Raw genomic sequence first — 23,666 nt, forward strand, 5'->3', positions numbered from 1 at the left:
TTTATTTTCTGATAAAATAAATAGTTTTCTTAATAGGCAAACAACTTTTTGAGGGTCAGCATAATCGCATCCAGGATTTAAATGCTATTTCTGAGCTGGAAGCTAACTCTGATGTGTGTCCTGCATAAGATGCCTGGTTCAGTGAGCAAAATGTGCATCGTGTCACTTTGAAGATAAAGTCATGTCTCCTAGGATGCATTGTCAACAAGCCTGATGAGATACAGCGTTGGTGCTCTGATTCTCTCTTTAGTTGTGCTTTGACTTTCGAGTCCTTTCGGTTATTCTTTATAGTCTGAAGAAATCACAGCTTCTGGCTATTCTGTACTGTTTGACTAGTTATAGAAGCCTGTCAGTTTTCCAATACTGAAAGAATCTACAAAATAAGTGAAATGACCTCGGGCATTATTTCTGATACCCATTGTAATCATCGCTAGATTTAAACTTGAGGTTTATAGACAAAATTGCACATTTAAACGTGAGAATTTCTGTTTTGGCTGACAGGCAAACTTGGAATTTGTTAGACTCTCCTTTGCTTAATTTTGGACCTAGGGAACGAGTATTACTCATTGATTTAAAGAGTAATCTCTTTAATAGAGTAAGACCCATGGCAAAATCCACAGGGATGTGCTGTGTATCTAGTCCATGTGAGTCATGCTATGGGTTATAACATGGTTTTCTTAAAACACAGTGGTACATTGTCAGTTTCTTTCATTGTAGAAATAAAGGTGTTCTCTGACTGTTTATCTTTTCTTTTTCTGTCAATGCCAATTTTTTGCTTAGGTTTTTCTATACTTCAGAAAGTCATTAAGCTAGTATCACTTAATCTTAAATAGTGTTTTCTTTTCTTTACTTTTTTTTTAAGGATGAATACATTGTAGAGGTTTTGGAAGTTGAGAAGTTTCTTAGATCAAATTGTCTTTCCTTAATATTAATTGATGCTGTGAATAAGAAATGATTTGGGTGTTTTGTTTGCTTTTCATTTCAAAGTACTTTCTTGTTTTTCTTCCTTAATTTTAAATTGTACAGAGTAAATCTTGTATTGGTAATGACTTACTAAAGATAGATGCTCTTCCACTCTTCTTATTAGTTGTAATTGCTGATGTAGATTATTGTGGGGCTGAAAGATTTGTAACACAGCAGGTTATTCATTAGCAATTCCGGGATGAAAACTCAACAGAAAATCATTTGAATCTAATGATTGTTTTAAGTTCTAACTGACTCCATAATGCATGTAACATTTTAAATTCCTAGATACTCTATGTATTTCTGTTCCTGAATTAAAAGCATTCCCAAATAACCCATTCTACATATTATTATTATACAACTCCTATGAATACCATTGTCTAAGTACAACAGACAACACAAAATTACATCCTTTCAGAAGATGTACACTGTAAATATATATGTAGGCTTTTTCATTTCTGGTAATTTCCTAGGATATCCTCTGCAATGTCACCTTATACAAACAATTTAATTTTTCAAAGAACATATATTGATATGCATGATCATATTTGTAAAGACTCAGCATATTGTTTACGAGTCAGAAAATGTTAATCTCTCAAATATGTTAATTTAGTATCTTTCAAAATACAAAGTTTAACCCTGTTAATACCGTGTCTTAAAATGCTTATGTAGGGACTTCTCTGGTGGCACTGTGGTAAGACTCCACGCTCCCAATGCAGGGGGCCCAGGTTCGATCCCTGGTCGGGAAACTAGATCCCACATGCATGCCTCAAGTAAGAGTTCACATGCCACAACTAAGGAGCTGGCGAGCCACAACTAAGGAGCCCACCTGCTGCACCTAAGACCCAGCATACCCAAATAAATAAATTAATTAATTTTAAAAAGTTTTAAAAAATGTTTATGTATCTGACAATTGTTTTTTGTCAGTATAACCAATTAATTCACGAAATGATAGGAGATTAATAACCACATTTTTGATAAACACAACGGTTGTTTCATTTAAAACAATATATATACATATATGTATACATATATTTGATTTGGGAAAAACAAAAAGTCATGGAAGTGGCAAACACATTGTGTGAAAGCCACAACTGTCTGGATTGCCTTTTGATTAAGCCACTGACTTAAATTTGACAAAAGCCATAATGTCTGTCCATTGTTTTAATTAGGGTTTCTAAGTGTGCTCTTTCCAGTGGCAATAAGCTTGTTTCTTTAAATGTAGATACAATTTAGAATGTATACCTCAAACACTACTAGAAATTTAAGAAAACCATAAAACTGGTGGCTAAAAGGCCACAGAGATCAACAGAAAAGTTCTCACACTTCAGTGATTTTTCTTTAATTTTCTTTACATTTCCTCTACTGTTATTTTTGTAGTTACTTTCTCTTGCAACATACTTTGAGTCTCTGAGTATCCATTTCCTCAACTTTAAAATGGAGGTATTAATAGAACCTACCTCATAGGGTGGATGAGAGGATGAAATAAGTTAATGTATGTAAAAGTGCTCTCAGCATACTAAGTACTAATCCTGGCATACTGGAAGGGCTTAACAAAATTGCTTTCTTAGCATCATTATACAATTTACAAAACCCTGCTTCCAATTCTAGAACTTGTTCAGTATTCTAAAACTCAGCTACTATGAGTCACTCTTCGTAGAGCTTATACATTATAAACTGGATTTTCTAAGTTGAATGTTCCTTGAATCTGAGCATTGTCGTTGTATTCTCAACCTCATCTGCTGGGATAAGATTCTCTTAGATCTGAAGCTAATGGTTGCTGTACCTCCTTTGTGAATAATGTTTCTTTAAATTCTACCATACCTGATGTGGTGAAGTTTAGTCCTCCAGTAATAGCCCTATGGGAACAGGGCTCCCAAAATGAGCAGGTTTTGGGCTGCCAGATTGTAAGCTCCCCGTATCCACCTCATACCTCCTGGAGATGCTAAGCGTGGTCTGAGCATCTCCTTGTTAAAGATGTTTCTGAATTGGCTGGAAGCCTGAGCTAGATGACCTCTAAGAGGGCTTCCTACCAGTCTGTGACCAATCTGCAGCAGGGTCAAGGAACCCAGGGATTTACAAGGCTGTGTTTAGGAGTCCACCAATAGAATGTTTCAAAGTGATTTCTGCTTGACTGACCACCATTTCCAAAATTACCACTCAGTTAAGATTTCCCCAAATGAGGCAAAGCTGTTTGTGTACGCTTCAAGTCATCCATGTCTAACTTTGCATAACTGACGTTCTGAGCTTTGTGAAGAGTTTATAAATATTCAAAGATTTATTTTTGGCAGTCCTGTAGGCATGAAGAGTTGCTAAATGTGTTGTTCATTTAAAAGATAGTGATGCTTCACTTACTTTCTCGCAATAGGTACATTCTTTCCACCTTTAATTTATATATGGCTTTATCTTATAGCCTCTAGTGCTGCAGAAAAAGTAGTCAGCATTCCTGAAAGGGAGGACTACACTTCAAAGAAAAAAACCAAAACATAGCTAATTACTGTGATTTTTGATTTGAATAAATAGATTAATAAATTTAATCTACTCCTATATGCCCTGTGACCATACAACTTTGAATCATTGAGAACAGTGAAATAGTTGACATTTTTAATCACTCACCACAATGCCTAGCACTTTAAAATATTGAAACCACAGGAAGAAAGATTTAAGGTACATGTCAATCTGTAAGTGCTTTGGCTTTTGTGAATTCTGCACAGTACAGACTGATCTGTGTTCCTTAGAAAGTGTCCATCTTTCACATTGAAATGCTTTAAAAGTTTGGAAATATTCCACGAATTGTAATAATTTTGTACATTTTCACAATACTAGAGCTTAATTTGATGTTTTAATCATTTTATTTTAAAAAATCTATTTCAACTTAAAGTGATACATCTGACATATGATAATAATTCATCTATAGTAGTTATGGAATTATGCTTAGAATAGCCTGTTTCCTTTATAATTTTTCTCACTCATGGATAAATAGTCTGTAAATTATTCAGTTTTCCTTCCAAGCATTCTTTTCATTGAGAAATGCCTACAGGCTAGTAAATAGTGAATTTGACATCACTATTTTGGTATGATTCTGTGATGACTTCTGTTATACCTAATTGTAAGTAATTAAAATTTGTAAAGAGAGAATTTTAACTTTAAGAAAATTTTATCAGTTGTCTAAAAAGGCAAACCAGAGCCACCTACAATATTTTGATTCACTATAAATCCTAGTTCCTTTAATTTCATCTGAATCTCTTGATTCTATGGTATCTTAAAATGTCAGATATATAAAATGACAGATAATTCTTTACCATCAACTGTACATTCTAACAATTTAGTTTACTTTTTTTATGTTAGAGTATATTATTTATTTGTTTTATACAATAGTTCTTAGTTTTGGAATCAAACCCACTGTTTTATTTTCAAATCTGTGTTAAACTTTAGGCATGTGGGAATATTCTATAATAAAAGTGACCTAGTAAAGCTGTGATTCATGAAACAAAATCAATTAATTACATGATAATATTCTAATATGTTTTTAAAAAGCTGTTTAAACTTGGTTCACTTGCTTTGTACAATCAACTAAGAAAAGGGTTTTCCTTTTTTCCAAGGAATCTTTCTGAGCCACACTTTTAAACACAGAAATATTTAATAGTAATTTCTCAGTAACAGACCAAAATATTTAGAACTCAATAGGAAGAAAAGGGAAGTGGTTCTTATCTGAATTCAAAATTTAATAGGAAAAATGACTCCATTTAATCCATGTCCTTGAATCTTCCTCAAAACTAATCCTACTGTCAGTTTATTTTTCATTCAGCTCATCCTCTTAAATATTTAAGCCTTTGTCACTCAAAAATTCAAAGGAAGATGTATGCCAAGAGTTCTTTCTCTAAGTTTTTTTTCTACATTCTTAATTATAATGAAACTGTAAGGTGGGAGAGGAACTGATTTTGGAGATTAATTTGAATAATAAGAAAATTGGGCAAGGTCCTAATTATCATTTTCTCTCAGTAATTTTGTTCTTGATAATATTAAATATATTTAAATTATATTGTTACAGAATATATCTGAAAACTAAATAAATTCTATTCTTGTTTAAGGATTTACATAGGAGTCAGAGTGTATGAGGTTGAGGACAAAAACCTGAGAATCTAACAACCTGTTCCATCATTACCAGATAATCTTGACTGTTTGCATGTCTCTGGCATTAATGTAAAGATTGAGCTGAACACATTCCCAGGATCTCCAGCCTTTAAGTCTCAGGGTCATCGTGTACACCTTAGAAAAATGTGACGGTTTTTTTTCTTTCTAATTTCATTATATGACTTCTCATATTTATGCACTGGTTTTGTTTCATTTGAGCTACTAGGAGTGTGAATCCTCAAAATGCCTTCTATACAGTCTTAATATCAAATTCTAGATCTTAGCATCAGTTTCTATAGCCTAAACATGAGAGAAGGAAACAAAATTGATTGAATACCTGTTGTGTGCCAGGAGCTATGCTAGACTATGCATCTTTCATCTTAACCCTTAAACAACAGACCCGTGAGGTAGGTGAGTAGTCTCATTTCACAGATGAGAAAGCAGACTCTGAGTGTAAGTACCTAGTCCAAGGTCACAGAGCAGTTAAACAATACAGTTGGGATTAAAATCTCAATATTTTTGACTCTAAAGCATATTCATAAATTTTTATGAATATCGATAAATGGAATGGATCAACAAATTATTAATATACTGCTACATTTTATAAGTCCATAAAATTTAAGGATAGCACGTTTTATGTACAAATAAAATATTACATGGGAATGGTGAATGAAAAGTAATGGTAAAAATTATTTTACTTAAATGTGAGAGTTGTCTTTTTTTTAAGCTAAAGAATTTAAGACTTCTTGAATATTTATCAAAATTAATGAAGTGGAGCAGAGCTGTTACTCTCTCATGTTGTCTTAAATTGGTTGACTTCCTCTGCATTGCGCATTTTGTCTAAAAGAGAAAAGAGCACAATGATTAATGCACATATGTTTTATGTTGTTAAAGTTTCAAAAGTGATAAAACTGTTTTCACAATGGATTAGAAAAATTTTCCTTCTTCTGGAAAAAAGTAATGAAGTACATAAATATAAAAATCAAAAGTGGCTGTAAATGATGAATGCTACACTTTCTCTGAAAAGTTATTTTTCTCTGATGAGAGAAAAATCAGAAAACTGATCTTTTTGCTTTGTATAAACTTAAATGAAAATAGTTTCTGGACTTCCTTTCAAATTAATATGCAGCACACAAATTACTGAGCACTTACTATTGTATCTAAGGCAATATGCTAGTTGCTGGAGATACTAAAATTTATAAGACATAGCTTTGACCATCAAGGACATTACAAAGACTAGTTATATTTTTTGGTCTAGCATGTTGCATAGTTATGAATACAACCTGAAGTTATCTAATGGCATCAAACAGTTCGGCTAGTAAATACAATAGAGTTGAGGCAATGTCAGAGCATATGTACTAATTAAATGGTCTCCCCTTATTACCATACTCTAATTACATTAAATGGTATCAGAAGTATAGTTAATTTTCACTTCAAAAGCCATTGTATTCTTTTATTTGTATAATTACAAGTGCTAGAATCATAGGAGACTGTTAGTCTAGTTGGCTCGAGTTCACAGTTGGGCTCCCATTAGTAGAGATTTACTCCACGTTGTTTATATGCCATCAAAATCACAAAAAGAGAAAAGATGTACAGGATTACTTAAATGATAGCATTTTGCTTTGGGGCAAACAAATAAAACATTTCCAGAAAATGCAAGTAATGTGTTAATTAGGCAATGTGCACAAATTGTGAAAATGCTCATTTATATCATTAATAAGATTGTATTTCATTTGCCTATTTATTTTTTATCAAGTATACCATCTTAATATTCTTGGCCTTACATTTTTATAGTAGAGTAAAAGATTGTGCCAACTAGCATACTTTTAAATCAGATTTTACAGTTCAAATTTTCCCTGATAATCTAAGGCTAATTTATTGTCATCAGGGAATGAGGTATATAGTGATGCTGATTGGTATTGAAACTCCTAAATAATATGGCACTAAGTATATGTCCACACATTCAAAGATATACATGAAATATTCCCAAATAAAAACGACTCATATTTTATCCATGATTTTATTTTTCATGTTTCTCAGACTTTTCAGTTGAAGTCTACTGAAGGGATAAATAGGGTGTAAGTCTAAGGAATCCTTTCAGTATTAGGTGTGTTAAAATTAATGGGAAAGTCAGGTCTTTCAAGGGAAGTTCGGTCAGTTGGAAATGCAGGAATGGGGTTCAAGGAAGAGATATAAAGTAGAAGAGACCAGAAAGGAAGACCAGAGCTCTGAGGGATGAGATAATCCATGTGCTGTGTAGGCCTTGTTGAAAAGCTAAGAGGAGAAGTTAATTACTCAGTGTCAATTAAGCTGTGGAAACAAAGTCCTTAAGTAAGGGATAAGGATGATCCCCAGTGTAGCAGAAGTGAAGAACAAAGATAACATGGAAAGAGTCACTGGGTTATGGAAAAAGAGGGGTCGAAGCTAGGGTAATTAAGGCAGGATTGAGTAGGGGGAGATGAAAACTTTTAGTGCTGATTACATATCAAATAATTTGATAAATTATAAAGAATTAAATATGGTAGTAGATTTGACAGCAAGGTCAGATCAAGTTTCATTTGTTTTAGTGTGCTATTTTTTTTCTACAAGATGTTTATATGATAGAAGGACACTCAGTTATTCATTATGTCAAAGAGCATATATTTATGGAACAGATTTTTTGTAAAATGAAACATTATTTAAGCTACGTTAGGGAAAAAAGAAAATAATAAAGAATAAGAAGCTTTCAACTTAACATAGGAAAAATGAAGATTATTGGGGTCAAGAATTGATGGGATCATGGCCGCAGATAAAGAAATGAGACTACTTAAGGGAATCTGAGAACCAATGACTCAGGAAGTTAAAGAGCTCTAGTCTCTAGGCTCACATAAGATCTTTTATAACAGTGTATTTGTGGATACAGTGAGAAATAACTATATAGGAAATATCCATTGCCTCAAGGAAGTGTTGGAAAACTCACTCACACACAGTGTTCTCAAGCCAGTGTGTATTTGTGTGAACCAATAGCTCTACAGAAGCAGAAGGAGAGATCGTGTCTGCTTAGGGAGACCAGGTAGGGTATGAGGAAAGGTTTGACATGGGTTTGGCCTTAGGAATGGGAAGTACTCCAATAGGAGTAAACTAGGGGAGGAGCAAAAGCCCAGGAGTGTATAGTGCTTAGCAAACCATAAGTTGAATAGAAAACTAGAAGCATAGATTTTGTTTAGAGGATTAGTGGATGAGGAAAAGCTGGATGAAGACTAGGTGCAGGCTGCAGAAGGCCTTGAGTACCTAGAAAAGGGTTGATGCTTTATAGGGCAGGCAGTACTGAGCAGGGGAAAGCAGAATCAAAGAGCTGCTTAGGAAGATTTCTCTCACCACAGGTCTTAATAGAGAAGGGGAAAAAAAAGACCTCGTGGTAAAGTGTTATCATCTGAAATTGTATACTCTCAAAATGAACCTCAGATTGTGTACTCTGAAAATGAAACCTCAAAAGTACACTGATTTTTCTGAGAGGTGAAATGTTCATAAGAAATTATGAGTATTTGCAAGGACAATTGAGGAGAAGTAAAACTACTTGTGTTTATAAGTGATTTCCTAATGAGAATAGAAATATAAGTAGGAAGTGCTTTGTGGGAAAGACCATAGGAAATGAAAATAAAATGGTGGTTCTTACTTGCTAATTAGGACAGAATGGCACCTTCAGAAAAATCACAATGGTTAGTATTACTGTTCTCTCCGGGAGGATGGACTCTTTTGTTCATCTCGTCCAGCTGAGGAATTGTATATTCTTCCTTTGAATTTGACTAATTAAATGTAAGAATAATTTTAAAAAGAGAAAAATGTAGAAATAGTTTACCAGGAGCACTCTAATAATGAAAATCATTGCCAAATTATTTAGTAATATTCTTATATTTTTCAACACCTCTTCACGTTTGGCAATTTCCTATGCAACCTTGGAAGTAATGGGTAAGAATAATCTCCTTGTCTGGGAAGTCACTGATCCAAATTGAATGAAAGTCTTGAACTCAGGCATATTTAAGATGCTCATTATGACCTCATATAAAAAAGCTGTTACTGGCATGTGAAATCTTTAGAACCAAGTAGTGATTGAACCTCAAAGGTTTATTTTTAAAGAAGACTCCTTCTTTTTCATAATTCTTAGGTTTTTTTAGAATATATCCAGGAATGAAGCATTATGAAAATGTATCAATTCTTAAACTTAGCAAATTCAGTTAGTAGCACTTTTTTATGCCTCAAGAGAACATCAAAATCCAGGCTCCAAGATCTGTACTCTTTTCTTCTAATGTGGATACATGTATGAATTTTCTAGGACTGCTGTAACAAAGTACCGCAAACTTAGTGGTTTAAGAACAACATAAATTTATTGTCTCACAGTTCTAGAGGCTGAAAGTCTAAGATCAACATGTTGGTAGAGTTGGTTCCTTCTGAGGGCTGTGAGTGAGAATCTCCATCATGCCTCTTATCTACCTTCTGATAATTTGACGGCAATCTTTGGCATTATTAGCTTATAGTAGCATCACCTTGATCTCTGTCTTCATCTTCACATGGCATTTTCCCTGTGTATGTGTCATTGGTGTCTACATTTCCTCTTTTAATAAGGATACCAGTCATATTGGATTAGGGCACACCCTACTCAGTATAACCTAATCTTAACTAATTACATCTGTAATGGCCCTATTTCCAAATAAGATCACTTTCTGAGGTACTGGAATTTAAGACTTCAACATGTGGATTCACCTTGTAACATAATTCAGTCCATAACAATATGTAAGTAAAAAATGGATGTGGACATTATTGCGAGTCATCCTGTAGATCATCTACTCATTTGAGATCTTCTATCTCGTATAGTGAAACAGAGAAATTAAAGGTTCAGAGGCAACTTTTATCAGAGGAGGGATGTTTTCTGTAGGTCTCCCATTGGGAATCATCTCCTCACTGGCTGCCCTAACATCAACCCTTACCTCAGCCTCAGTTCTCTAGCATACTCTTTCCCTGAGTCCCCTGGGAAAAATATCACTTTTATATTACCCTCTCAATAAATTTTGGTGGCTCCCTGCTAACTTCATAGTAAAGTCCAAGCTCTCAAATATTCCATTTAGAGTCTTCCACCCACGAAAGCATACCTGTCATTTTACTCCTCTCCGTTTTCACACGTACAAATCAAGTGTTCCAGCCAAACTCAACTTCTCACCATTTTCCGAGCAAACCAAAACATTTTAAAATTTCTGCACCTTTGCTTATTACAACTATTTTTGAAACCTCTTTCTTTCAATCATCCTGTAAGCCTGGCTGAAGTTGCACATCCTTCACGACACAGTCACTGTGCACATGAGGTGTCTGCCTCTCATTCCTGTAGCACGCATGGTCTGTGAGTCATTTTGAACTAATTTTTGTTTGTATTGGTTTTTTTCCTTTACATAATTATGTCTTATATGTCTTACCTCCCCACCTGGCTTGTAAACATCTTGGGAGCAACTATATTCTATTTTGTTATTCATAGAGTAATATAGGTTGTCAAACATTATTGACACAGTTAGGACTGATTTATTGTGCCTTTTCTTACCAGTGAAGTACACAGTGGCTGTTTTATTGTTTCACTTTGATTTGTTGTGCACCTACAGTTAGTTGCTAAAATCCTAGTTCACAGAGTTCCACATTGTCTCATATAGAGTTGGGAGTCAAGGGGTTTGGATCCATCCTGTTGAACTAGTTCATTTAGTCCTCATAGCTTTAGTTACCTCATCTATAAAACAAGGAAATAATGCCAATTTAGTTCTAAAGTTACTCTCAGATCTAAAATTCTATAATTTAATAGTTTATACATTATATATCATTCAAATTGAAATCTCTATATAAAGCTAATCGGACACCGGAAACTTTTATACAGATACCTAGATTGATAGATTGATGAGCCTTGTATTGCTGGTTTAGTTCTTTTTTTCTGTCAATGCTGATAACAGTTTAGTGATCCTCAATTATTTGTTTGATTTTATAATTCTGGCTATATTGAAAATAGTCTTGAAGTGACCTATTGAAAATAAAAAACAATTAAAAGGTAATTTGGAGGTAATTTCTGTGATGATATATAAGAAATTACTAAGTCATTAGCCACAGAGAGCAGGGTTGGGGAAATGAGGGGAAGTGGACTTTTTCACTTTAATCAGATTTTAACAGTACACATTGACTTCAAAATTAAAAAGAAGAATAATTAGGCAGTTTGAAGGCCAGTGCTATTTTTTAGAGATGGAATATCAGGCTGGCAAAAATCAAGAATAAAAAAGTAAAAATGCCTCCTCCCTCCTTCTTAAGGGTTCTTAGAAGCAAGATGCCAGAACAAAGTGTCTGTGGAGTACAACAATAGATTTGTTAGTGTCCTATCATATCATAATATTCAAAGTGTTTCTTCATGATCCTTAGTAAAGAGACTAGTGTTTTGAAATTGAAGGGAAAGTAAAACAAACAAGAAACCCAAGATTAGCCGAACAGTACGTGATACTTGGTACCTGAGTTGACTTAATTACCACAAGTGGATGAGCACTGAATATGACTCTAGATTCCCTGGAAACTTAGACCAAAAAAAGCTATCTTGGGCTCTATCCTTTTAAATGTGTGATAGAAAAGAAGCACGTAGGTAAATCTATGGAAGAAAACTGTCCTTGTATTGACTGAGAGATAAAATCTTTTTTTTTTTTTTGCGGTCCGCAGGCCTCTCACTGTCGCGGCCCCTCCCGTTGCGGAGCACAGGCTCCGGACGCGCAGGCTCAGCAGTCATGGCTCACGGGCCCAGCCGCTCCACGGCATGTGGGATCTTCCCGGACTGGGGCACGAACCCGCGCCCCCTGCATTGGCAGGCGGCCTCTCAACCACTGCACCACCAGGGAAGCCCTATTTTCTTTTATAAGGGATATTAGGGCATAGAATAAATCATGTCTTTATCTACAATTTTGTGATAGATATACTTTGTTTCAATGAGCATTTCTTTTATGGAGGCTCTAGTAGTGCTGAGAGCATAATACTGCATCTTAACACAGGAGGGGTTTTCTTGCATAGAACAGAAAACAAGGCCCAGGACCTTTGCTTTCTACTGATGTAGCTTTTGAAGTTGGAAGAATTAAAATTTCTGGCTCATTATTGTACCCATAAGATTGCCTTGCAACTTCCTTAAATATGTAATTATGAGATGAGTAAGCCATGTGAGATTAGGAGAGGGAAGAACCTCTTAGCTAGGTATGCCCTCTGTGTGGAGTTCCCATTGGGAGTCAGTCTCTATTGCAGTAGGAATGTATCAGAAAGGCAGAGGACATGTCCAGAAAGAGTGGCTTCACTAATTAGGTAATAGAAGCAAGAGGGGCTGGACCTGAGGAGCAGAACTATGGTCCCCAGCACTAGGATAGCAAGTGTTTGAATGTAAGAAGTTATCCAGTTCTCTCTTCTGCAGCAAGGTAATTCAGGGTTCCCAGCACCTTGCCTGTATGTTGGGGAAGAAGTTAAGGCAGCCCTTGGAAGTTCACATCAGTTCTAGCTGTTGAAAATTCAACTGAACAGTGTAATCCATTAGAACTATAAACTGCTAGAAATTCAAGTTTTGACCTTAAGCAGTCCAGGTTTAATCATACCATCATATAAGGGAGTTCCCCATCCTGGTCCTCATGAACTAGCTTCTTCTGGCCACCACAGTATCCTTAGCCAGGAGTGATGATTTTAATGACTCATTGCCTTTCCAAGGTAGGGGTATTTCCATAAACAGGAATATGCTCACCTCCTTTTCTTTTTGTCGATGATGGGCTGCTTACACCAGCTTCTGAAGGCCAATGTAGGAGTTAAATACTTCTTCACTTGTATTCTTCCATTATCTTGTCCAACAAATACTCAGTTCAAGAGATCTCACATCTTGCTTAAAAGTTATGGGCTTTTTTTTTTTAACATTCATGTTTCATTATTTCTACCAATGTCAATGTACAGAATGAAGGAAATTGACATTTATTAATGTCTCATCTCTTGCTCTATATTATTTCAGGCATTTCTTGACTCTGTGCTTAAAATGTAAGTGCTGTGTACCCAAATTTACCTTCATGTAACCCTAGACTTAAGGGTCTTTCCACTAGAGTCCTGTGTTTTCAGATGCAGGCAAATTGTCAAGTTCACTGGATATGTCTGGTAAATAGTATTTATAATAGGTTTGAGTTAATATTGGTTCAGTAGGTTTTGATTTCCCAAGGATGACGCTATGCAAGAGCTCCCTTAATGTACAAAATACCTTAGGTTAATGACCATCCCAGGGATTCAGGCTTGGATCAGAATTTAAGGTAAATGAATGAAGATACTGAGTTGTAATGCTTGGAAAGCAGTTCTGGACATTTACACACACACACACACAAACACATCTCTATCTCCCCCCATCATACACACACTTAATAGGAAATTAGGCACACAAAGCCTTGTCTAGGAAAATTTAATCCTTTCAATAGCTAAATAATAAAAAAGAACTGGCAGACGACTGGTACAAAAATATTACTAGGGAAAAAAAATTTCGCACCAAGCTGGCGGGTAATCCCTGTGTTTGTGTGATGTGCTAGCTTGGAAGTGTTTTCTGCCGCTGTCATGGTTCGTTCGCTAAACTGCATCATTGCTGTGTCCCAGAACATGGGCAACGGCAAGAACAGGGACCTGCCCTGGCCCCCTCTCAGGAATGAATACAGGTATTTCCAAAGAATGACCACAACCTCTTCAGTAGAAGGTAAACAGAACTGGGTGATTATGGGTAGGAAGACCTGGTTCTCCTTTCCAGAGAAGAAGCGACCTTTAAAGAACAGAATTAATGGGCTTCCCTGGTGGCGCAGTGGTTGAGAGTCCGCCTGCCGATGCAGAGAACACGGGTTCGTGCCCCGGTGCGGGAAGATCCCACATGCCGCGGAGCATGTTAGGCCCGTGAGCCATGGCCGCTGAGCCTGCGTGTCCGGAGCCTGTGCTCCGCAACGGGAGAGGCCAGAACAGTGAGAGGCCCGCGTACCGCACAAAAAAAAAAAAAAAAAAAAAAAAAAAAAAGAACAGAATTAATATAGTTCTCAGTAGAGAACTCAAGGAACCTCCACAGGGAGTGCATTTTCTTGCCAAAAGTCTGGATGATGCCTTAAAACTTTCTGAGCAACCAGAATTAACAAATAAAGTGGACATGGTTTGGATAGTGGGAGGCAGTTCTGTTTATAAGGAAGCCAGGAACAAGCCAGAACATCTTAGTCTATTTGTGACAAGGATCATGCAGGAATTAGAAGGTGACACAATTTTTCCAGAAATTGATTTGGAAAAATATAAACTCCTCCCAGAATATCCAGGGGTTCCTTCTGATGTACAGGAGGAGAAAGGCATTAAGTACAAATTTGAAGTATATGAAAAGAACAATTAATGTGAAAATGTTTTCTGATCTATTTCAAGCCTCCTTCTCCCCCACCTCAAAAAAATTATGTATTTTTTCTTGTAGAGACTTTTGTTGACTTTAGATCTGTGTATAATTATTTCTAAACAAAGTACTTTTATTCCGCATCAATCTTAACTAGACTGTGTCAGATACCATTTGTGAAGCATTTCTTGCTGTAACTGTCTGAATGCCCATCAAGGGTCAAGAATAGGTTACCAGCACCTGCCTAGGATAGAATATCTACCAAGACAGCCCAAAGTGGGAGAGTCCCCTGGTAGCATGGGTTGAAACAAAAGCCTGTAGAGCTAGGAGCTAGGCAGTTGGATCCACAGGTCAGAAATGGATTATAAACAGAAGAGCTAGCATTCAGTTATTAAAGTTAGATCAAAAGAGGGACTGTGAATTACCTTATATCACACTTCTGGAAAAAATTCTGTTCACTTAGACTGGGAGTGAATAAGTTGAAAACTCCAGGATGTTCCACAGGGATAATAAAGAGGCAGGTATGAGACTACCTTTTCGGTGGTTAAAGGAGATGGTCTGAGACCTTAAAAAAAACTTGTTTCTGATCTTCAGTGAGATCCCATGGGATATTACAATGACAAAACAAGAATTGGCCGCTCTTTACAAAAAAGAATAATCTAATATCAAGCATGATGGCTAAAATTAAAAATTCAAAGAGGTAATAAATTGAGAAAGAATATGCTAGAAACCAAACTTAGTAAGTTAGAAACCAAACTTCACAAAATTAAAAAATGAAAATTAAAACATTTTATCCATCACATTAGCAAAGATTTAGATTAAGTATCGCCCCCCCCAAAAAATAGCATTTTCTGCCTTATAAATTGGTACAACTTTTTAGAGTGTAAGTTAGCAATATCAATTAAAATTCAAAATATTCTGGGTTTGGACCCAGAACTTCCACTTCTAGAAATTAATCCTGAGCAAAGAAATGGACCCAAGAGTATTTGTTGCAACTTTTTTTTTTCAAACTTGGAAACAGCCCAAATGTTGATTAATAAGAAATAACTAACCAATATGTCTATAAAATGTAGCATCTGCAGCAGTTAAAAAGAATGAAGTACTGACAGAAAAATGCCAAAAATTGCTAAGTAAAAGAAGCAAATTGTTTATAGTACTCAAAATGTTTAATAAATGTTCATGTGTGGGAAAAAGCAAAAAAAAAAAAAAACACAAAAATATTACTAGGAAAAAATATAAAAGAGAGCAACAAATTTGTCAACAGATGAAGAGCACTTATTATAAAGTATAATAATGGAGAACATATATGAAGGTTGCGACCTGACATTTTATTATGCATTTAAAATTTTGATATGGTGGTTTCTAACACAGTGTTGAAGGAGAATAGCCAAGTTGAGGGCCTGATATTACCCAACTTCAAAAGATACTATAAAGCTAGAGTAATCAAGACTGTGGGATTGGCAAAAATAAATAAATAAATAAATAAACAAATAGATAAATGGAACAGAATAGAGAGCCCAAAAATAGACCTCCATAAATATTTTCAATTGATCTTTGACAAAAAAGCAAAGGCAGTACAATGTAGGAAAGATATCTCTTCAACAGATGGTGATAGAACAACTGGACATCTGTACGCAAAAAAATGAATCTGGGTGTAGAGCTTACACTCTTCACAAGTATTAACTCAAAATGGATCACTGACCTAAATGTAAATACAAAACTATAAAACTCCTAGAAGATAAGACAGGAGAAAACCTAAATTACCTTGGGTGTGATGATGCCTTTTTAGATACAACATCAAAGCACAATCTAGGAAAGAAATAATGGATAATTCAGACTTTATTAAAATTAAAAACTCCTCCATGAAATACAATATCAAGATAATTAGAAGGCAAGCCTCAGGCTGGGAGAAAATATATGAAGAAGATACATCTGTAAAGGATTCTTACCCAAAATATATAAAGAACCCTCAAAACCCTCAAAACAGTAAGAAAATAGACAACCCAGTTTAATAATGGGCCAAAGACCTTAACAGAATCTCACTGAAGTAGATATACAGATGGCAAATAAGCATATGAAAAGATGCTCCACCTCATATGTCATCAGGAAATACAAATTAAAATAACAATGAGATATCACTGCATACCCATTAGAATAGTCAAATTCTGGAACACTACCACAAATGCTGGTGGGGATGTGGAAAAACAGCAATTCTCATCCACTGCTCTGGGAATGAAAAATGGTGCGGCCTCATTGGAAGGCAGTTTTTGGTTTTTCTCACAAAACTAAACATACTTTTACAGTTGGATCCAGCAATCCCACTCCTTCATATTTAGCCAAAGGAGTTGAAAACATGTTTGCAATAAAACTTGCACATGGATGTTTATAGAAGGTTTATTCATAATTCCCCAAACTTGGAAACAACCAACATGTCCTTCACTAGGTGAATGGCTAAATAAAGTGTGGTAAAGCCAGAGAATGAAATATTATTCATTGCTAAAAAATGAGCTAAAAAGCATGAAAATACATGGAGGAAACTTAAATGCTTAAATGCATATAATTAAGTGAAGCCAATCTGAAAAGACTACATACTGTATGATTGCAACTCCATGACATTCTGGACAAAGCAAAACTTTGTAGACTATAAGAAGATCAGTGGTTGCCAGGGCTTAGAATGGAGGGAGGGATGAATAAGCAGAGCACAGAGGGTTTTTTTGTTTTTGTTTTTATTTTTATTTTTTTGCAGTACACAGGCCTCTCATTGTTGTGGCCTCTCCTGTTGCAGAGCACAGGCTCCGGATGCACAGGCTTAGCGGCCATGGCTCACAGGCCCAGCTGCTCCGTGGCATGTGGGATCTTCCTGGACCAGGGCACGAACTTGTATCCCCTGCATCGGCATGTGGACTCTCAACCGCTGTGCCACCAGGGAAGCCCAAGAGGATTTTTAAGGCAATGAAAATACTGTAAAATATAATGAGGGCTTCCCTGGTGGTGCAGCGGTTGAGAGTTCGCCTGCCGATGCAGGGGACACGGGCTCGTGCCCCGGTCTGGGAAGATCCCACATGCCCTGGAGCGCTGGGCCCATGAGCCATGGCCACTGAGACTGCACGTCCGGAGCCTCTGCTCCGCAACAGGAGAGGCCACAACAGTGAGAGGCCCAAGTACCGCAAAAAAAAAATAATAATAATAATAATAATAATGATAGATACATGTCATTGCACCTTTGTCCAAACATATGTAAAGTACGACACTAAGAGTGAACTCTGAGGTGAACTATGAACTTTGAGTGATTATGATGTGTCAATGTAGATTCATCCCTGCTAAAAAGTGTATGAGTCTGGTGAGTGATGTTGATAATGGAAGGGCCTATGCATGTGTGGGAGCTGGGGGTATATGGAAATTCCTGTACCTTCCTTTCGATATTATTGTAAAACTAAAAATTCTCTAAAAATTGTCTTTAATTTTTTTTAAAAAGAAAGTTCTTCTGTGAACAAAGACCATGAATAATAAACACAAGAACTCAAGAAAGAGAAAACAAAGCAGTGGGAGGAAATGGAGTGTTAATTGGCAGATTTTAATAAAATAGAAGAACAAATCAAAAACATCACAGAAATATAAAAGAATTGAAAGGAGAGGTCACGAGAATAGACACTGGAGAAAACACAACAAGGGTACTGAGGATATAAGTGAGGAGATGCAAAAAAGTAAAATAAAAATGGAAGGTTGATAAAGACTAAGGAGAAAGTGATAGATATATAAACCAGGCAGAGAAGACCCTATATATGCATAATTGGAGTCCCTCAAGGAGAACACCAAAAACAGTGGAACAGGATAAATATTTGAAAACATATCTTGAGGAAAAAGTTGTAAAAAGAATAGAATACCTGATCCTATTTATTGAAAGGACATATCATGTACCAGTGAAAATTGACCCAAATCAGTTAACACTGAGACATATTCTTCTGATATGTACCCAAGACATATGTCCTCAAGACATATCATAGTAAATTTATTAGCCTTTAATGATAAAGTTTTCAAATAGCCATGTAGAATGATCACAATACTTACAAGAGGGAAAAAGTCAGACTGTCCTTAGATTTCTCTGTGACACTGAACACTAGAAGTCAGTGGACCAAAACCTTTGGGATACTTGAGGAAAGAAAGTATAAATCAAGGATTTCATGTCCACCCAAGATTTTTATTAAGTATACAAACAATATTAAATATGGCACAACTCTAGAAATACTGTTCACCTACCAGAGGCTGAGCTTCAGCCAATCAAGGGATAATAGAGAAAAATTTAGCAAAATGACTAGTGATAAGCACTGTATATGATTAACAGAAATAAGACTAAACCAAATATGTGGATCAGATGACAAATCAGAACATAAACTGTATATGCCTTGACAATTTAGAAATATACAAATAAAAATTGGGAGAGTAAGGGAGACAGTATTTTGGCACTTTCTTACAAAACTAAACATGCCGCTACCATATGTAGAATACCACAGGTACAGTATTCACTGAATACCTCGTCTGTAATAGTGTGGAGTCAAAGGATATTGTATAAAGTTGAAAAATCAAGCAATAGAATTCTAACTTGGTATTGTTATATGACTTAACAGTGTAAAGATGGTAATTAACCATCTTTACAATAAAACAATAAAAAAAGCTTGTTTTAAAACTCACACACAATTTCTAAATAGCTAAAATTAGAAATGCTGAACAATTTGTAATGACAACACTGATTTCTAAGAATTGTGCATTAAAAATTGAGTAATCCGGGGCTTCCCTGGTGGCGCAGTGGTTGGGAGTCTGCCTGCTAATTCAGGGGACGTGGGTTCGTGCCCCGGTCTGGGAAGATCCCACATGCTGCGGAGCAGCTGGGCCCATGAGCCATGGTCGCTGAGCCTGCGCGTCTGGAGCCTGTGCTCTGCAACGGGAGAGGCTACAACAGTGAGAGGCCCGTGTACAAAAAAAAAAAAAAAAAATTGAGTAATCCTTTAAACAAAATAATGAGGTAAACATAATATTTCTCTTGAAAAGATACTCAAGATAATTTATGCCAAAACATAACCATAAAACATTACTGCACTTCTCTTTACTTACTTTTGAGAAAATTTAGTATACTGCATGGAATCATGGATAAGTTGAAGGCTATAAACCTAAAAAAAAAAAATAAGTAGTACAAATAGACTTTTGATAGCCCATACACACTTTTTTGGTTGTTGAATTAAAGTGCCTTTTGCTTGACTTAGAATGCTTCTGAAAAGTAAAGGATGTACTCTCCCTTACCAAGAAGTAGGCGTACCTCCATGGATTGATGGAGAAGTCCTATCTCTCAAGGAGCAACTTCAGGGCTCTCCTTTCACTTAATTTGGTTTGCAGAAGAACTCCAGCCTCTTTAATCTCAAGGCAGCAAAAATCTATTACAGAGTGTAACATGGTATACAATATATTTTGGGGGTCCCAAACACTTGTGAGAGTCTGATTAAAGTGATAGGACCTTTCTCCAGGAAATGCACATGTGACATTTTGCCTATAACTGCATGGGGCCCCTGAAGCTCATCCAAAGAGACCCTCTTGGTTTATAGTCCCCCGCTTAAAGACCTTATTTAAAAAGTTCTTTGAACATAGGTCAGAATCTCTACTGTTGATCTGGCTCGTCAGAACCACAGTCTTATTCTTACTAAAATGAAACATTCCGATACTCCAGCAGTAGTTTGCCAAGGGGAATAATTAATCATTATGGATCTGAAAGGGTATTTTATTCTATTGTAAAATGACTAACATTGGAGAACATTTACCACATGTCAAACCTACTGGTAGACACTATCACAAAGGGAAGTTTCCTGGTCATTGCAGCTCAGTCATCAGTTGTCCTAAAAATAGGTAGAAAGATGTTCCTGGTCACTAGCTTCACTCTCTTGAATATAGCTAAGCATGGTAGTGATGCTGAAGTGAGCATATCCGGGATGTCTGACTAGTAGGCAGACACCACACCACAATTAAGGATTCAGTTACACCTGTGGCAGGTAGGCAGGACTGAGTCCTGTATTCCATCCTTAGCCAGAGATTAGAATATACTTTGAGAATGAGCATTATCCGACATAGTTTTCTCTGTGGATATTGTGTTCAGTTTGGAGAACAGAGAGCACTTCTGCCAAGCAGATTTTCACTGTTGTGCTTTTTTGAGAGGTGATGTAATAGGTACCCAAGGTAAACATAGCTCAAAGTTTACAGATTCAAGTCATCCCTTTAATTGTATCAAGAAAGACAGATTATCTTGATCTCAAATTTGAAGCAACTCCTCAGATTACTTCATTCAAATCTGGGTGCATCTCTTTCTGTACTGTTGACTTACACTGTAGCTCCTCTTTGCGATCTTCTTTATTTCATCTGAAGTGAAACCCTGGACATGTATAGGAGTGTGCTCAAAATATTAAACTTGCTACTTGGCCCCCTGCAGGGCCAATGCAGCAGAGACTCATATGCTCCAATTTGTTTTTGCACTTCTATAGAATTCACAATGAATTTCACACATCTTTCAAGATATAAACATCACTTGAAAATTTTGTAAATTTGAAGACTCAGTGAACTAAGTGGATTTTGGGTATTTGTCTCATAAAGGTTTTAAGTACTAGGGAAAACAAATAAAGAATAATGTTCCTAGTTACCAAAATCCTCAGTAGATTTCAGTTAATTTTTTTCTTTGTTTCTAACTTAATAACTGAAATTTTAAATTAGCATTTTGTGCAATTTTCATTTGAAATATATTTATATATTATATAATTCTGGGTTTTGAAATTTGTCAAATAGATTTACTCATCTTTTGTCCATTAAGGATGTAGTAGTATCCTTAAGATAATACAGTTACCTAAGTATATATTTTGGGTTTTCTTTTATCTATTTTCTATATTTTTTACTCTTTTTCTTACATTAAGTTTTTTGTTTGTTGTACCAAAGTTTTTGCAATTTTATATTATCACATATTTCTGCCTTCCCTTTATAATTTCTTCCATTGCTTCAATGTTTATACTGTACATTTTCCAATTTTTTTCTTCTTGACCTTGAGAATTCTCTAGCTTTATCCAAACTATCAGTGATACCACAGCAGGAATTTTTTTTTCTTTTCTGTGCATAAACCATGGTTACTGATATTCACTCAAGCACGGTGCAAAGAATTCAAATGCAGTTTGAAAGCACATCCTAAAAACTCTTCTCTGACAAAAGTAAACTCTGCTAAAATCATTGTAGCTCTTTCCATTTGGTTAAGAGAGTGATTCATGTTGTTAATTTTGTAAGGTCTTCAGAATAATGTGCATGCTTAGAGGGGAACTTCCCCCAAATTGAAAATGACCTTCACAATGTACATTTATATTTATGTTGTTCTTTTGCAAAGATGATTCATCAGTTCATAGATCAGTAATGTAAACAAAGAAACAAATCACTTATGCTTGAGAAATTTCAACGTGAATGTTAAAATAGACTTTTTCTTACTATTTTAAAACCACTTATTTCTGACCACATTTGAATGTTATTAAAACAGCCCCTGAAACTTATTTGTAATTATACATGTTGTACATGTATAATTGAATTGTACTTTCAAGAACAATCTGATAAAGATGGATAGGGTGCTAGAATTTAATCACTCTTGAGGCCAAACTGTGTCATCATTACAGTTTCCCAGTTACAGGTCTTTGATAGGAAGCATCATGTGGTTGGCATTTTAAAATCTCCTATGTCGAAGATTTTCAACTAAGTTCTCTGACAAAGATTTTCAACTAAGCTCTCTGAAATTTCAAGAGTAACCTGGCTGGAGGCAGAGATTGTAATGGAATAATACTGTTTCCAAAAGGATACCATAGTCCCTTAAAAGAGAAATCCTACTTCCTGGGCTTACACACGTGTGCTTTAATAGAGAGTCACTTGACAGTCTGACTCAGAGGAATATTCACATTGTTTAATGACTGACACAAGTGCACAACCAAGGCCTCCTGCAGTACCAGATGTTACTTTGTGGTGACTGAATTGTGGAGAGATCAAAAGAAGGACTGAGATGGCTTGGGGCAGTATCTATTATCACCTGGTATGGAACTATCTCAATATTTATCAGTTTAGCTGTACCTGGGCACACAGGTGAATATACTCAACTTGGTCTAACATAGTTAGACCTCAGTGTTTATCATGACACAGAGTCAGCAACAGTAACTCTCTGTTTTATCATGCTACTCTTATGCTGGGACAAAACCTAAAAACAGTGCATCTGAAGAACTGAAGTCAGGAGAAGAAAATTTTCCAGTCTTTGATGCAAGTCTCTAGACTAAAAGTGGTGGGGAAAAATTAATTGATGGGAACATTTACCATACCCTTTATTGGCTCACCCCTGAGGTCTCCCTACCCAGGTCACACGTTGTAGTTCATACTGTGAACTGAGAATTGAAGATCATGTATTCCTACTCCACTCCTGTCAGTCTTTGGAGCCATCCTGAGATTTATTTCCAACAAAACCATTAAATTTTCTGCTATGTGATCTACCAACAAATTCCTGTCCATGCAACACATTGTTGTGTAAGAGCCATACCTTGTAGAATGGAATGTAAAGAGCTGTGACATCAGGAAATGTCTCAAATTTTAAATTAACTCACTCTAAACTTCCTTATTTGTGGAGTACTTTTCTTAGAAATCTTCAATCCCGGGCTGAGATAGATAAATGGAGCTCAAAACTGGCCAAAGATTCAGATAGCTAATTTTAGAGAGTAGCTTTCATTTTGAGAACAATGTTTTCATTTTGTTTTTGTGATTAGGTGATTAAGTTAAAGAAATGTCTCAAAAATTCTTGTGGATCAGAAAGTCAGGGGAGAAAAACTATCCTGTAAAATTATTATAATTTTATACTTTCTTTTAATTTTTCTTGTTTCTGATTCTCCTTTAAATTACACCCCAATACCTGCAGTTGTTTTTCTCATTCAGGCAACAGAGGTACTATGATTTTGCCATTAAGAAACTAGCTAAAGACATATAAGTTTCAAGAAAGACTTTAAAATTCTCCTCTCTTTTTAAATTTTCATGACAATTCATTTCAAACCCTAATCTTTTATTTTTCCATTTTATTTTGATTTTTATATATTTTCCTAGATATCTTACAGAATTTATTGAACACCTCGGT

General features: G+C 35.7%; 1 protein-coding gene and 1 pseudogene across 3 annotated transcripts in view; both read left to right on the plus strand.

Moving 5' to 3' along the window:
- MAGI2 (membrane associated guanylate kinase, WW and PDZ domain containing 2) overlaps positions 1–23,666 on the plus strand; it is a gene marked incomplete at its 3' end in the record, with an annotated part of 1,332,164 nt that overhangs the window by 108,022 nt on the left and 1,200,476 nt on the right. The window lies entirely within an intron of this gene.
- Positions 13,699–14,503, plus strand: LOC308622440 (dihydrofolate reductase-like; annotated as a pseudogene). Its single transcript has 2 exons — positions 13,699–13,931; positions 14,152–14,503. The product of its transcript is annotated as a dihydrofolate reductase-like (transcript).

The sequence above is a fragment of the Mesoplodon bidens genome (assembly GCF_964165515.1).
Source record: "Mesoplodon bidens genome assembly, chromosome: 9".
Taxonomy (NCBI): Eukaryota; Metazoa; Chordata; class Mammalia; order Artiodactyla; family Ziphiidae; genus Mesoplodon; species Mesoplodon bidens.